At 43.3% G+C, this 5,943-nt stretch overlaps 1 pseudogene; it reads left to right on the top strand.

Moving 5' to 3' along the window:
- The first annotated feature begins 2,194 nt into the window (after nt 1–2,194).
- LOC126189153 (5S ribosomal RNA) lies at nt 2,195–2,312 on the top strand (annotated as a pseudogene).
- Nucleotides 2,313–5,943: the final 3,631 nt, after the last annotated feature.

Raw genomic sequence — 5,943 nt, 5'->3', positions numbered from 1 at the left:
CTCTTTCCTGTTCACTTGTAAATGGAGCGAGGGAAAAATGTCTGTATGCCTCCGTTCGAGCTCCAGTTTCTGTTATCTTGTCTCGGCCTTCCTTACACAAACTATACATTGCTCGCAGAATAATCAAGCTGCGATCAGCCGTAAATGCCGGTTCTCTAAAATTTCTCAATTCCTCAATCTCACCAGGCATTCCCACTTGTGTTCGCGAAGCACCTCCGTAATACTAAAGTGACGTTCAAATACCGGTTCTGTACGGCTTCAATGTCTTCCTTTAATCTGATCTGTTGGTGATACCAAGCACTAGGTCAGTACTCAAGATAGGGTCGCATTTGTGTTCTATAAGAATCCTCCTGTATAGATGAGCTACGCTTCCCTAAAATTCTCGCAATAAACCGAAGTCAGTCATTTTTCTTCTCTGCTACAATCGTTTACGTGATTGTTACATTTCGTATCGCTTTGCAACGCTATGTCTAGATATTTAACCGAAGTGATTGTGTAAAAAAAGCACATCACTAACACTGTATCGTGTGCCTTGATAAAGTTTCTGTAGTATTTTATACGCTGGCTCGAAACGCAGGCATCTCTCTCCTGTCGCGTTTATTTACATTCATAATGTCTTATCTTATCATTTAGTAATGACCTAAAGTCGGGAACGGTAGCGCCAAATAAATAACGTTATTGTAACGGGAGATGACTTTATTGCTTCGTCCTTCCATATATGCGGAGAGCTCTGACGCACAGTTGAACGAGACTGTAAAATAATACCGCTGAACGAAAGTTAAAATGCGTCATGTGCGCAATAGCTAATCATTACCCACATTATGATGGATCACTGTTCCAAAATGAAATATAACAGTGAAAGGTTTCGTCCTAGGAGTAAGATAGAGGAACGTAATACATCGTAAGCTTCCAGAGCAAATATTTACTATCTGTTCATCTTCTTACCCTTTCCTGGTGTTATGTTGCAATGGCAATATGCCTTCGTCTTCGTTCATTACGGGTATGCCACGCATACTCTATCTCACGTCATGTCAAGAAGGTGAAACTTTCTATGCATGCACTATCTGCCTCTGTACTTTGATTTTTGTATCTTAGTATTGTAGCAGTTGGGTACAGGGTTTCTCAGGAAAAGATGTGACAGAAGCTACATCTAAATGTGTGAATGAAACTGACTGAAAAATCTCACAGTGTATGATGAAGTTTACTTGGCTTCCTAATTCAACCCGCGTTTGTTTTACCTCCCTATTAGGTAAATTAACTCTCAACATAAAAAACTCAGGTCGCAGGTACGTAACGTATATGCTGTTGTTGTCGTCATCGTTGTTGTTGTTGTTGTTGTTGTGGTCTTCAGTGCAAAGATTGGTTTCTCCAGCTCAAAGATTGGTTTAATGCAGCTCTCCATGCAAGTCTATCCCGTGAGTCATTCCGTGTCAACTTACCTAGGCCTGCTTGCTCGACTATCACGGATATTACACGTCAGTTTAAAAATAAGAACCACTTGCATTGAAACACGGACAACAGGTTGCTGCAGTGCAGCCTATTGCCATGGTGCATTCCTCTACATATGTCTGTTATTTTCGGTTGTTGTCGCACAATGGAAAAGCAAACGTGATTTTCTAAATGCTGGAAAACAGTATCGTTCCAGCTGTGATTAGTTTGAACTCAGTTACGGAAAACAGACTTTTTTTAAAAGCCAATTGAATGTGATCTATTTTTATAATTTTTGCAAAAAAGAATTAAGTTTGAACTGATTTAGTAGAAACTTATAAAACAGTACGTGAATGATATTTTATATTGGAAACCTTTATGTTGCTAAGGGTTGTGTTCATCAAAGTTTCATATTTATAATGCTTTTAATCAACGAGATATAAGAAACCGAAGTTAGAACTTTATTTCCAGTGAGATTTTTCCGGCTACTTCCCTCAGTTTATGTAGCATTGTTCCCATGTTGGAAATTAAACCCACGGTCTTGGGTGTTTAAATTTCGTTGCTTCGAATGAGTTTGGTTTTGAAGCCTTAACAGAAAACGGTATTTGTAAATGAAGTGTTGAATATACCCTATTTTCACAATATCACAAAAATCGTCATTTTTTTCGACGAATTTGTAGTTTAAGTGAGTAAAATTTTGTATTTCACAATCTTGTGCTGCCTTTCTATTGCGCATTAAGTTTCTTGTTCAGCACGTTTTTACTCTGGCAACGGCATTGCTGCAGTGGATACTCCGGTTCCCGTCAGATCACCGAAGTTAAGCGCTGTTGGGCGTGGCCGGCACCTGGCTGGGTGACCGTCCGGGCCGCCATGCGCTGTTGCCATTTTTCGGGCTGCATTCAGGCTCGTGATGCCAATTGCGGAGCTACTCGACGGAATAGTAGCGATTCCGGTCGCAGAAAACCATCGTAACGACAAGGAGAGCGGTGTGCTGACCACACGCCCCTCCTATCCACATTCTCCTCTGAGGATGACACGGCGCTCGGATGGTCCCGTTGGGCCACTTGTGGCCTGAAGACGGAGTGCTGTGCTTGTGTTTAGTCTACGAGATACAAAAATCCGAAGTTTACGTTACTTTTTCGAGTCGCGGTTTTCGCGCTCAACTTTGATTCAAATTATCTATCCCTATTATCCCGCGTTGAATAATCTAACACACTTTTTTGGCAGTCAAAACCATGATCTTTCTAATGAGCCCAGTTTGTAAAGTTTCATAGAACGTAGTTTTTTGCAAACTCAGGTCGGAAATACCGCATTCGTTCATCTTTTTATAAATCTTCAACTTTGCACTTCATTTAATAAGTATTTGAAAGTGTTACATCAATAAAACTTCGTATTTGAGATCCTTGCGTTGTTAGGGCACTACATACCAAGGTTTAGTTTTGTCATATGTTTAGTCCCCGAGAAAATTTTACGGTAGCCGATTTTTTTCGGACGATTTTGTCTAAAATTTTCTGGCTGAATATGATTCTTAAAATTCTTTTCATTATTGTTATTAAGAGAATACAAAAGGTTGTGCAAGACGGCAAAATTTCATTTCTTCCAACAATATTGCCCGATATATAACAGCTCAAAGATGCCGTAAATTCACGCTCGCTCTGCGCAAAGCCGCGCATGTAAACAAGTGACTACGAGTATATCTCAGCCAGTATTGCTTCGGCGAAAGTTCAACCACATCAATGTTCATTGGAGATATGGACGAATGTTCACACAAAATTTGATAGAAACCCGTAATGATCGAACGGGAAAATGTTCCGAAATTAGGCGATTTGACTAGGAATTACTCCTATGTAGGCCTCTACTGCAGCATACGAGGGCGTACAGAAAAGTAATGCCTCCGACAAACTTATTAAAATTCTACATTTTTTGCTTCATATTTGCATGTGTATTTCTCGACGTTGTCATCCTGGTAGCAAATACATTTCTCCCAACGAGAGGTCAGTCACTGTAGAATGTTTGACTTTGTTAACGAAGCGACAGCTTCATCTCTACTTGCACCGCGTCATCACTATCAAAGTGTAGAACTCTAAGGTGTTCATTAAGTTTAGGAAAGCGCTGCTGCTACGGTCGCTGGTTCGAATCCTGCCTCGGGCATGGATGTGTGTGATGTCCTTAGGTTAGTTAAGTTTAGGCAGCTCTATGTCTATGGGACTGATGACGTCAGATGTTAAGTCCCATAGTGCTTAGAACCATTTGAATCATTTTAAAGTTAGGAAACAGCTTAAGATTGGATGGGGCCAAGTCAGATTGTATGTACACAACTGGCCATTAAAATTGCTACACCACGAAGATGACGTGCTACAGACGCGAAATTTAACCGACAGGAAGAAGATGCTGTGATATGAAAACTATTAGCTTTTCAGAGCATTCACAAAAGGTTGGCGCCGGTGGCGACACCTACAACGTGCTGACATGAGGAAAGTTTCCAACCGATTCCTCATACACAAACAGCAGTTGACCGGCGTTGCCTCGTGAAACGTTGTTGTGATGCCTCGTGTAAGGAGGAGAAATGCGTACCATCACATTTCCGACTTTGATAAAGGTCGGATTGTAGCCTACCGCGATTGCGGTTCATCGTATCGCGACATTGCTGCTCGCGTTGGTCGAGATCCAATGACTGTTAGCAGAATATGGAATCGGTAGGTTCAGAAGGGTAACACGGAACGCCGTGCTGGATCCCAACGGCCTCGTATCACTAGCAGTCGAGATGACAGGCATCTTATACGCATGGCTGTAACGGATCGTGCAGCCACGTCTCGATACCTGAGTCAAGAGGTGGGGACGTTTGCAAGACAACAACCATCTGCACAAATAGTTCGATGACGTTTGCAGGAGCATAGACTATCATCTCGGAGACCATGGCTGCGGTTACCTTTGACGCTGCATCACAGACAGGAGAGCCTGCGATGGTGTACTCAACGACGAACCTGGGTGCACGAATGGCAAAACGTCATTTTTCGGATGAATCCAGGTTCTGTTTACAGCATCATGATGGTCGCATCCGTGTTTGACGACATCGCGGTGAACGCACATTGGAAGCGTGTATTCGTCATCGCCATACTGGCGTATCACATGGCGTGATGGTATGAGGCGCCATTGGTTACACGTCTCGGTCACCTCTTGTTCGCATTGACGGCACTTTGAACAGTGGACGTTACATTTCAGATGTGTTTACGACCCGTGGCTCTACTCTTCAATCAATCCCTGCGAAACCCTATATTTCAGCATGATAATGCACGACCGCAAGTCCTGTACGGGCCTTTCTGGATACAGAAAATGTTCGACTGCTGCCCTGGCCAGCACATTCTCCAGATAGCAATTGAAAACGTCTGGTCACTGGTGGCCAGGCAACTGGCTCGTCACAATACTCTTGATGAACTGTGGTATCGTGTTGAAGCTGTATGGGCAGCTGTACCTGTAGACGCCATCCAAGGTCTGTTTGACTCAGTGCCCAGGTGTATCAAGGCCGTTATTCTAGTTACTGATTTCTCAGGATCTATGCACCCACATTGCGTGAAAATGTAATCACATGTCAGTTCTAGTATAATATATTTGTCCAAGAATACCCGTTTATCATCTGCATTTCTTCTTGGTGTACCAATTTTAATGGCCAGTAGTGTAGAATGGTCGATGACAGATAACACAGCGCGCCGGATTATTCAGATGTCGCTGCGCTTGTGTGTGGTCCAGGATTATCATACTGAGGGAGAGGGTGATCCTCGTGTGGACAAACTATTCGAACTCGAAACTCGACCCCAGCTCGCTGTTTCCCACGCACCGGTATGATTACGTTACACACCGCTATGTGACATGCTACAATTCGAAGCCTTCTACCGGCAGAGGGCTGCAAATATATAGACAGGAAGAATAAATATGTAGCATGTCAACAATGTCTGTTTTTTTAAAAAAAGATTTAGAGTTTTCACATAAAAATTCGGAGCACGCCCTCGAATATCCATTTGAACATGTAACGCCGGAAATGCATATCCTCTTATTTCCATCTATTGTACTATAAATTTTATTCCTTATTTTGTTTCCTGAAGATATGACAAAAACTATGCTATCGAACGACTACATCGATAGGTCGTGTGGAGAACCAAAGTGTTTAGGATCTTTGGTAGTGTTAACTCTGCCGCGTTGAGCGCGGGCAGAGCACAGTCTGGCTGGAGTAGGGCGGTGGAGCAGGTGTGTTGTGTGACGCTCCCGCGAGTTGCCGCGCTTTCGGGGTTTGGCAGCATGTAATTGCGCTCGACTTGCTATGATAGTTTCTGACACGGTGTCGCGGACGGGAAGCATTAGCTGGCGCACATCAAGAGCCCGTTTCGCCTGGTGACCGTGTCGAGAAGAAGGCGCGCCAACATCCAGCTTCTGCAACAGCGACGGCCGACAATGAGTGACTGTCGCCACCTCCTCGACCAACGACTTCAAACCTTTAATCAACCAACAAGGAAGACTGGA

This window comes from Schistocerca cancellata, chromosome 5 (genome assembly GCF_023864275.1).
Source record: "Schistocerca cancellata isolate TAMUIC-IGC-003103 chromosome 5, iqSchCanc2.1, whole genome shotgun sequence".
Lineage (NCBI taxonomy): Eukaryota > Metazoa > Arthropoda > Insecta > Orthoptera > Acrididae > Schistocerca > Schistocerca cancellata.
The sequence above is the reverse complement of the archived record's forward strand: the minus strand, read 5'-3'. Positions and strand labels throughout refer to the sequence as shown.